Genomic DNA, 10,936 nt, shown 5'->3' on the forward strand with positions numbered 1-10,936 from the left:
TTTTATAAAAAACCCACATCTTCTTTATCCGGTTTCCAGTTAATGGGCACTTGGGCTGCTTCCAAGCTTTAGCTATTATGAACTGTGCTACTATAAAGATAGGTGCACTTATATTGCTGTGGTATGATTCCTTTAATTCTTTAGGGTAGATATCCAGCAGGGGAATAGCAGGGTCAAATGGGATCTCCAGTCTTAGTTCTTTGAGGTATCTCCATACTGATTTCCACAGTGGTTGCACCAGTCTGCACTCCCACCAGCAGTGGAGCAGGGTTCCTCTTTCCCCGAAGCCCCACCAGCATTTGTTATTGGTTGATTTCATGGTAGCAGCCATTCTTTCTGGGGTGAGGTGGAATCTCAGTGTTGTTTTCATCTGCATCTCTCTAATGACCAGTGATGTTGAACATTTTTTATATGTTTATTTGCTCCTTTTACTACTTTGTCTAAGAAATGTCTGTTCAGTTCAGATGCCCATTTTTGAATTGGGTTTCAAATTTGGGGGGTCTGATCTTTTTCAGTTCTTTATATATTCTAGATAGTAGACCTTTGTCTGAGGTACAGCTGGTAAAAAATTTTTCCCACATTGTAGGTTGTCTCTTACCTCTGTTAGTGGTTTCTCTTGCAGTGCAGAAGCTTTTTAATGAGATGAGATCCCAGTTGTTGATTCTTTCTGCTAGTTCCCATGGTAATGAGGATTTATTCATAAAGTCTCTTCCTATGCCAATGTCTTCAAGAGTTCTACCTAACTTATCTTCCAGCAAGTTTAGTGTTTCTGTCTTAACATTTAAATCTTTAATCCACTTCGATTTTAGTTTAGTGCATGGTGATGGATATGGGTCTAGTTTTAATCTTTGGCAAGTTGAAACCCAATTTTCCCAGCACCATTTATTAAATAGGCTTTCTTTCCTCCAATGAGGGTGGTTGGCTCCTTTGTCAAAGATGAGGTGGCTGAGTGTGTCTGGGGTTGTTTCTGCATCTTCTAATCTATTCCACTGATCCTTGGATCTGTTTCTTTGCCAGTTCCATGAACAACACACATTTCTAAGGAAAACTACAAGTATAATTAAAGCCAGGGTACATTATCAAAGAATGGAGGACAAAACTGTACATTCATGCTTGGAGCAACGGTCATCAAGAGCCTGCTGGGGAGGGCTGAATGGCAGTGCGGGGCAGCCGCGTGGTGAAAGTGGGTCAGACCCAGGTCACTTCCGGGCACAGCGGAGCAGCAGATGCTCAGGCTGAGCACAGGGCACCTGTGGCTGCTGCTTCCTCCTCCCTGAGTCTCCTCAAACTGGAGAGCTCACGGCACAGAGCAGTCAATGCTGGGAAATCCTCACATTACCTGAGAAATGTTATGTCTCATGGTGATGTCATTCCTTTCTTTTCCAATCACATGTAAATGTTTCTTTATTTTTCTTTTCAAAAAAGGCTTACTAAAACTCATTAGAGTATTTCTCTCCCCCTACACAGACAGACAGATACACACACACACACACACACACACACACACACACACACACACCCTTAGCCCTTAAGTAGAGTCTTAAGTATTCTCCTGTTTCCACTCTTTCCTCCCTGAAGTGCAGAGGCATTTGAGGTCATCCTATTGGAAGCCCCTCACCTCATGCATCATTCAGTGATATACGCTGCTTTGCGGACTCCCTCATCCCTGACCTCTGACTCACTGTTCACTCCCTCTGAGATACTCTTCCCAGCTACACTGCTTGATCACCATCATCTCCCATTGAACTCGGTTTTTCTCCACTGTTACCTTTTTTTTGAAATCTGTCAAAGATTTTGGTGTAAAGCTCCATTTTAATTACATAAGCCCCTTAAATAGACACTGTATAATTATTCTTTGTATTAAGAAAACTATCAAGGAAAACACACAACGGAGTACTACTGTGCTGTAAAGAAAGATAAACTTGAGAACTGTGTCCCTCTCTGCTAATGCAGAGCCCCTGGGCAGGACGGCCTGGGCCCTCCAGTGGGCACACTCCGGAGAAGGCACTCAGTCTGAGGGGCACCCTTTAAGCTTGGGGCCCAGGGCTCCCTGCATCTTCTGCAGTCAACTCTCTCTCCTAGATGTTGGTGGGTCCATTATATGGTAAAACACTAGATGTGAGCAAAACTACTGCATCCAACATCGCAGCTTCACGGAAGAATTGTAAAAGCACACAGTGCACAATTCGCTACTCAACCTGGATTATTTTGTTAATGACATACCAGTCTGTTTGGGAACTCAGGACAAATGTGGGGGTCACAGGCTCCTCGGTCAGCAGGGCCCCTGTTGGGATTGTCTCCTCCATGACTCATGCAGCGCTCCATGGCTTTGTTAGTCAGTCCAGGGTGCACCACGTCCTCTTATCAGCAAACTTCACCTGATTCAGCACAGAATGAGGACTGCAGGCTGCTGCCTAATTTATTTTTCAAAAAGATATTTCAATGAGATGCTGAGTAGTATATTGGGAAGGGTGGAAATTTCCTATTTATCTCAAGTCAGCTGCAGTGGGTAAACTTTGAAAAAGGCTAACAGCTTTCTCATCCATATGCATCTGTCCCAAGGGGCCTTGACCTTAAGTATTAAGATTTATTAGACTATGTGTCTTCATGTTAATTTTATACAAAAATTTCTATACCTCATAAGAGACAAAAATCCTACTTTACCATGTGAATCATTAACTATCAAAGGCTGATTTTACTTAATTTTACTAATTTTTTTCAAATTGGTTGCATTACGAAGCCACTTTTCTCTGGGTTATGGGATCCAGCATTCACATTTAATGGCATCAGAAAAAATTCTAATTCCATAGAGGTCAGAAAAATTTTCTGAAATCACAGGAGCTTCATTAATACCTGGTATTTTAGAATGATTAAATATAACTATGTTTCAATAGCATCTAATCAGATTGTATTTTTCTAGTATAACATATAAATGTTTAGCTGGCTTTCCTGAAGTACACCTTTTGATAAATGTGAAAGATACGTGTTTAATTATACATAAATTATACCTATCATACCCTATAAAGGAGTCATCATACATCCCAGTTATGGGGTGTAAATAAAGATCAGCTGTTTGTATTTGCTTTTTACTTTGTCAGCATATAGCGTATATTTTCAGGAATCTCGTACATATCAGGCACTGTGCATGTCCTGTGGATACAACAGATAAAACACAAGGGGAGCTGTTTCTGACAAGAATGTAAATGTTTGTTTGCAGCAAGCATGTCATATTTAGGGCTGATTGGGAGGGGCAGTGGCACCCACAGCACACACTTGCTGTAATTTAGATAACTGGACAAGGGCGTGACTCAATGTTGGTGACTTAATAGAGTCCCCAAAGTGGGAATGATTGAGGATCAGCAGATATATATATATATATATATATATATATATATATATATATATATCAGTCACCATGAGCTTGGTGCATCTTCCAGATCCTTAGTGTTTTCAATACAATGAATCTATTCACTAATCCATCCATGAGGCACCTGGTAAATAAAAGTAGCCATGAGAATGAACCCACACTAATTTCCATCATTAATACCTTACTCTGTCGGGTGCCTAGGTCAGTGAAGTGAAGCAATTTTATTTTAACAAGAGTTTTTGAATGTGCAAAAATTGAACTCAAATGAAAAATATTTTAATACTGAAATTTCAGCTATGTATCGTCAATAAACAAGCATCTGTTTACATGAGAATTTTCATTTTTTACTTGATAAGGTAAACCATGAAAGTTATATAATTTGTTCACTCTAGAAAATGTTATATATTTTATTTTAAGAGTATGCATCACATACACACAAACACAAGAACTAATGACAATAAAATGAAAGACTGAATTTTTAGGTTTTCTGAAACTGAACCTTAAATGCTTAGCATTAAAGAGAAACTAATTCAAAGACGAGATTGGCTTTTAAAGTCACCATGTCCTGTTAAATTCCACTGTATTTTTCACTGAAAGCCTAAGAACTATTAAACGCTAATAATTTCATAGAAACAAAACTATAGTAGATTTTTATAAATATCAAGTTCACTCGGTCCACCTAGACAAAAAGTGTACAACGCAAATATATAGTAATGACATCAGCAGTTTAAAGGGTATTAGGGTTAATTTATTACACTGTCTTACTTAATACATAGCTTAGAATTTACAAAGGAGTACTTAAATTAAAAATATCATCTCTATAGGAATGTCTACCAAAATAAATACTATAATGATAACTGAAAAATATGGAAGATTCATAAAGTGAAAGCCATTCCATTTGTGCAGACATTATTTTATTTATTTAGAGAAAATATTTTCTGCCCTGTATCTATCTTAACAAAACTTTGGATAGCACAAGTGTTCAGAAACAGCTCTAGAATCACCCTTTGCCAACAGAATGCAGATTATGTGCTATTATTAGATTTAAAGGTGAAATGCCAGCGTGCTAAGTCTTCCTCCAAAACTCACCTGAATATCGTTGGGTGATTTGTTTCAAACCCATATGTTTTACAGGCAGAGATAAGACCCTCTTTCCTAATCCACATAAAAGCAATGTCTTAAAATTGGCATTTTCAATTCTCAAAAAATATTTTACACTTTGACACTCATATGGTCCATCTTTAAAATTGTAAGAATAGTTCTATGTATTCTTAAAATTTTATTAATGAAATAATGTTTTCTAACTTGCTATTTTTTATTCCATATTCTACTCTAGAAACAGAGACATGCTGATATGTGTAGGTGTTGACTAGTATTCAGTAGCATGACTTAACTAGTATTCATTTACCCACATATTACTCTCGTACTCATGCATATTTGTTGCACAGGCAAATGGGTTTCACTCACAGTTCCCTGTCTAGATGAGCTGTGCTTGAAATCAGTCTAGTTTTTCTGTGACTGTCTTGTCACTCAGTCTCTCCAGGTAAGGCACGGAGATAGGAAGTGACCATTACTTCCTCGTGCTATCTGCTCTGATCTACACTTTGATAGGAAGCTCTTTTTATTACCGCTGGTCTATTTTTGTTGCAGGAAGTTTAAGATGTGAATCCTACCAGTATAAATTGCACACAGGTAATCAAAGGTGTAACACTGCTCTGGCCGCAGACTGTGGTGATGTCCACAGTGCACCTGTCAGACCTGAACAGAGCATGGGGATGCAGGACTGAGATCCAGACCCAGCCCAGCCCCATGCCATCCTCAGACACCAGAAGAATTCTGTAGCATGAAGAATATTTAGTGTCACATGGTTTATGGCCTCTGCAGAGATCATTATATGAACTGAACATTAAAATACCACCTGGGGGTGGGGTCTGGCAGAGGGGAGAGGGGAGAGTGGAGGAGAAGTAAAAAGCTCAAAATCCAATATGAGTATGTACCAATTCCCCAGGGTGAGTGCCTGTATCATGAAGGACGAATATACACTAATAAAAATTTAAAAAGAAATAAAATAAAATACAAATAAGTGCCTGACCCAGCCTTAGAAGGTATTTCCTGTGGAGAATCTTGTAAAGATCCTTTCTTGAAGAAAATAGTCATTGTTTGAAATTAAGTCCTCATGAATTACAAATAAAGCATTTCACTATGTTCTCATATAATGACGTATTTGAGGTGGGTAAAGTAAAATTTTGTTAAAGAATATTGATGTATCTTGTGAGACGGTGAGCGCTAGATGAAGTAAAACATTTTAAAGGAAAGAAACCAATAGGAACTCGTGGGTTGGATCGGCCGCCTAGTCATGTCTTACTTTTGCAAATCTGAAGTTTGATCTCATGGCCTCAGTGACCCTTTTGGAGCTGTGCCAGATCAGGGGGGAGACCTGCACCGCGTGGAGGGACAGTGGTTCCAAGGCCAGCCTGGGGAGGCCGGGTCGGGGCAGGGCTCATCCTTTGCTGTGTGTTTGGGTATTATCTCATTTCTTTACCTCCCCTTGTCTCCAAGTGTATACATGACTTGCTTTATAACACCTACACTTCTGCTTTCAGCTGCATCGAACAAAGATATTAACTCATTTAATTTATCAGAGAACTTATAAATTGGTTTTCTCACTGTAGTTTCCAGTGAAGCTTTTATTCTTATTCTAATTTCATAAATAGTTTAACAGATCATAAAGACTAGACAAGGATGCCAGTATTTAGATACAGGAAGGTCAAAGCTCAGCAGCCAGATGTAAGTGGGCACAGCCCACCCATAAATGTCATCATGATCACTCTTTCAAAGTTGGAGTTCATAAAGGGAAGATGGTAAGGCAGCAGGAGAGAAGAGCAGAAGAGCACATGAGGCGTCCCAGTTCCCCTGGGCTCGGAGAGGGGTACGGGCGCATTGGAGACCTGTGCACAGACTCACACAGAAGGGCGATGCGAAGGTCACCGCCACAGCCCGTGGTATCGTGGGCAGGATCCCAGAAGGGCAGGAACCAAACAAAACGGACAAATGAGACCGTGCACAGCTGAGAAGTTTCTGCAGGATCCACAGAGAGCAGTTTCAGCCCACAGAAGAGAGACGAACGCCGCAGGGTCTCACTCGGGGTCTCCAGAGGGGACCCCGCAGAAACCCACGCAAGGCCGTTACGAGGCGAGGCTGGGGACTGGAGGGGTGCAGGGCATGGTGATGCTGATCGTGCCCACGGCAGGCTGGGAGGAGTCAGCCCCACAGTCGGCTTGTTTATAGAAGCGAGTCCGGCTGAAGCCTACGTGCTGAGGTCAGAGTAACTCGCACCCAGAGTCCGTTCCCACAACTAAAACCAAGGACAATGTTCTCATTACAACCCTGTATTCTGTCTATTCGGTTCCTAATTCGGGAATGCTTTGTCTTGTCCTTTATGAGCCTTGTTTACATTAATTTCCATAGAAACTGTGGATACCCCACCTTCACCCCAGTTGATTGCCAGTGAAAGTCAGCGCCTGGGACTGGCCAGCGCCTTTGTCGGTGGCACCGGCATCGGTTGTCCTGGCCCCGCTTTCTCTCTTAGTTCTGTCTCTCAGTGTATTTGTTTCTCAGGCCTGGGTCACACACTGGGCAGGTGGGGACCGGAACCTGACTGCAGGGGTCTCCAGTGGGAGGGACGTTGATTAATGATTCTAAGTTACAGTTGTATCAGAAGAAGAGCCCTGAGTGAGCTGCCCCGCGGTAGGGTGAGTATACACAACAGTCTTGCCTTATGTATTTTGCAAAACCAGAGAGAAGGATGTGGAATGATTTTACCATAAGAACATGACTAGTGTTTGAGGAGAAAGATGTACCCAACTGGTATTAATATGTGTAATGTTTATGTTTTATGTATCCATTAAAAATAAATTTTAGAAAATCCTCAACCATAAAAAGGTATCAAAGTGTACATTGATAAATATATCTATATCAAAGTTATCATCACTTAAAAATAAAATCAGGGAGCCGGGGATTTAGCTCAGTGGTTTTGCAGCCTGCTGTGCAAGCGCAAGGACCCAAGTTCAATCCCCAGTACCAAAATAAAATAAAATAAAATAAAATAAAATAAAATAAAATAAAATAAAATCAGGAAAAAGGCACAAAAAAGCATGCTCTAGAGTTCCCTCTAGGAAGAGCAATGAATGAATAAATAACCCAGGGTGATGGAATCAGTGTAGATTGTTTCTTCAAATAGAAAAAAAAAGAGAATAGGGCATAAGGCTATGCTTTCTGATAATAGAAAATTTTCCTGTTTTGATAGTTTGCATTGAGTGACTTTATTATCAACATTGATGAAATTGCACATCCACGTCTATGCAATTCACTACCTGCACACCAAAATGCAATAGGCTTTTCCCAGCTACATGAAGCACACAAGTAAGGACCTAAGTCAAGTATTTTTTTTTTCTGGTGAAACAATTTTAATCAAGTTAACAGTAGACAGGAAAAGTGCAGTTCCACGGAAGCCCGTGTTTTACATGTTGCAGCTGCTTCTCATCGCCTTTCTTTGTGCGGTGTGGAAGGTGGGACCCATTCCGAATCTTCTTTCTAGTGGTGGAGTAAGGCACATACTGTTCCGGAGTGCCGGTCACACTGAGCTCATGGTTTCTCCAGATGAATTTGTGATCCGTCAGAGGGTGAGTTGTTGGAGGGTCATCAGTCATACTGTGAAGCCAGCGATGCCACTCGGGAGGCGCCATGCTGCCGTCCAGATCCCAGAAAGTGTTTTTGCCATTCATTTCGGGGGTGTACCTAACCCATCAGTGACGCCAAAGCACTGCTTGTTGTCCTCATAGTATTTGTTGCTGTATTTGTCTTCTCCCACCAGTGTACCGACCCTCACATCGCTGGCCCTGAAGAAAACTCCCAGCAGGCACAGAAGCTGCCGTGGCCAGTGACCTGCTGCAGCCCATGCTTCAAGACCTGCACCAGCTCCATCCTGTCCCACAGGCCCCTAAGTCAAGTATTTTTACAGAAAAGATACTAAGATTGAGTAACAATAACAAATAATGTAAAAAACAAATTAAGGCTGTAGTCATTTTTTCTTGTTCACACATAAAATTTGAATCTTCAGCAATATTATCTTATATTTTCCAAAATTAAATGTGCTAGCTGATCTCAGATTTTAGTGTGCTTCCTTTAGTAACAGTAAATCACGGTGCATATGTGGTGACTTCTAATTCATCTGTAACTATTTATTCCTCAAAACTTTCAAAAGAGTGGAAGATAAACGATTTCATATTCCCCAGCTCTAACAAATATGACCAGAGAAATAATTATTTGTCCACATTTTTTAGCTAATGTCAGATACATTCGTCTTAGTAAAATAGTTTTTAAAATCTAGTAATATAGTGCAGATGTTATAATGTTCAAAGAGAGGAAGTAAGAGAACTGTTTTAGTATTCAATGCTAGCAAGTGTGAATGTGTCATGTGTAGATTTATTGATTACATAGCTTTACATGGGACACTCGGATGGTTATGAGAAGCACATGTGAAAATGACTTCCTAATGCAAAAGCAGTGGTGCTGGATTTTAAACACATGAAGCAAAAGCTTTCCTGACTCTGTGATACCATTTCTAATTTTAGTACACTAAACAAGTAAATATTTGTTTCTATGACTCCAGCTGTCTTATCCTTCCTTCTTACCCGAAGAGAAATTCTTAGAGGACATTGTTGCTCTAGTTAGTATCAAACCAAGGAAAATTCTTGGCTGGAAGTATGAGTTTTGAATTTAACAAAATTGAATTGAAATAGAAAAATTGTCATTCCTAAATTCTAGATAGAGCTGAACAACATTCTTTTAGGATTGAATACATAAATATGCATTAAATAGAAAAGACAATTCGGCAGCCACAAGTAAAGTAGAAACCTTTGGGGAATGTCCTAGGAGGCAGGAAAAAGAATTTGTTCTGCAGATATTAATGTAGTTTTAAAACTTAAGACAATAATGTTAATATTTGAGATGAAACTTGTTCCTATACACACAATTCCATGACATTCTAGAGAAGTTAAAATAAACATTTTTGACCTGAAAATCTATACAGATGTTTAATTCTAAAAGTATGATCTTTCCTGGACTGCATAATGCAAATTGTCAAAGGACTCAACCAACTTCAGGTGATTTATTTATAAGTTTGGTATACAGAATAGTGACAGATTGACTCCTTTTAAAATGCAGCGAAGATACAGTAATTTGTAAATGATTTTAAGTAGCAGTGGGATAGCACTGAAATATTATGCATATGTTTCAAAGAGGATAAACATTTCATGAGAAAAACCGGTAATCTGTTCCCTCTTAAACCTTACAGAGTCATAGGATTTTGTTATTCGAACTTGAAAATATCAGTCTTTACAGCATTGTCTGCACATTTCCAAAAGTTGACAATAATTGGATTGAACACGTCTTCATGACGGTTTTCAACTTTTTTGTTAACCACGAAATTAAATTTCATAGAGATAAAGCAGCATAAAATTATATTCTTTTTATAGGCTTAAGGAATTTTATCATTTTCTTTTAAAGTTTTAATTAGTAATGAAAATTATACATACAGCAAACTTTTACCAAAAGTCATTTTATAATGTAAGAACTTTGAGGTCAAAAATGTTATTTTTATCTCTTCAGCAGATAGATTACTATTAACTGAGGCCAGTATACTCTTGCTAACAAAATAGTTCTTAAAATCTCCTTAACAGATTATATATATATATGTACATATATAATATAATCCTTGAAAAATTCAGTATGGAATATAAGAAGGGCTATTCATGTAAATGTCTTAATCAGAAGGAAAGTAAACCTCTATAGAGGTAAATAAAATTGAAGATCAATCTGTATAGGCTATCACCAATCATTAAAGGAAGTAAAAGTTGACTTTGACAAGAAAAGTGAAAAATGTGATTTTATTCATTAAACAGGTAAAAAGAAAGTCTTACCAGCCGTGTGTTCTGAAAGCCTTGCTGGCTGAATTGAAACAACAGAGTCTGTCCTCAAAGAGATTTTAATCTGCATAAGGACCCCAGACGATATGTAAGGCATGGAGACAAACACACATGAAAGTAAAGTCAGATGTGCGAATGTATAGATCTGAGCAAATGGAAATGCCAGGGCTCCCTTTCTATCTTAAATGTCGCTTATCACATAAACCAGAAAGCCAGATAGAGCCAACATTTTATTAGAATCAAGCTGATCTACGTGCTTTTTATGACCACAGACATTTTAGTTCCTGCATGATTTTTTTGGGGGGGTACCAGAGATCAAACTCAGGACCTTGCACTTGCGAGGCAGGTACCACTGAGCTACATCCCCAGCAGTTCCTGCATGATTTAATGCCTTCTCAAATCAAAGAAGAGTATGTTAAGAATGCCTATATTTTTGAAGTTTCTTTTTAAAATTTCTTGCACTGTCGCTTAAACAATTAACATAAATACAAACCAACATCATTCACACAGTAATACTGAGTGAATCTTAGAGAATTAGTATAATTAACACGACAGCAGTGGAATCCAAAGACTGAGGTCCTGT

The 10,936-nt window shown here is 39.1% G+C and overlaps 1 pseudogene; it reads right to left on the reverse strand.

The window, feature by feature from the left end:
- Positions 1–7,825: 7,825 nt before the first annotated feature.
- On the reverse strand, positions 7,826–8,451 carry LOC110348070 (NADH dehydrogenase [ubiquinone] 1 alpha subcomplex subunit 12 pseudogene; annotated as a pseudogene).
- Between the last annotated feature and the right edge of the window lie 2,485 nt (positions 8,452–10,936).

Source organism: Heterocephalus glaber, unplaced genomic scaffold (assembly GCF_053883595.1).
Source record: "Heterocephalus glaber isolate CG9 unplaced genomic scaffold, H.glaber_assembly_v1.0 deba00000678, whole genome shotgun sequence".
Lineage (NCBI taxonomy): Eukaryota > Metazoa > Chordata > Mammalia > Rodentia > Bathyergidae > Heterocephalus > Heterocephalus glaber.